We start from the raw sequence: 243 nt of genomic DNA on the forward strand, positions 1-243 counted from the left end.
GAGAGAGAGAGAGAGAGAGAGAGAGAGAGAGAGAGAGAGAGAGAGAGAGAGAGAGTCCTTTTATAATTCTTATGTTTGCGGCTTAGTTGATTTGAATGATGGGAGGAATGATGACGTACTCTCCCCGCGCCCAACAATAACCTTTTCTAAAGCCTACAATAAATAACAACATATGAACAAGCAGCCACTGTTCAAAAGAATGTCCCAACACAGACGAGCTAATTCTAGTGGCCAGAACTCTGC

The sequence above is a fragment of the Austrofundulus limnaeus genome, unplaced genomic scaffold (assembly GCF_001266775.1).
Source record: "Austrofundulus limnaeus strain Quisiro unplaced genomic scaffold, Austrofundulus_limnaeus-1.0 Scaffold986, whole genome shotgun sequence".
NCBI lineage: Eukaryota > Metazoa > Chordata > Actinopteri > Cyprinodontiformes > Rivulidae > Austrofundulus > Austrofundulus limnaeus.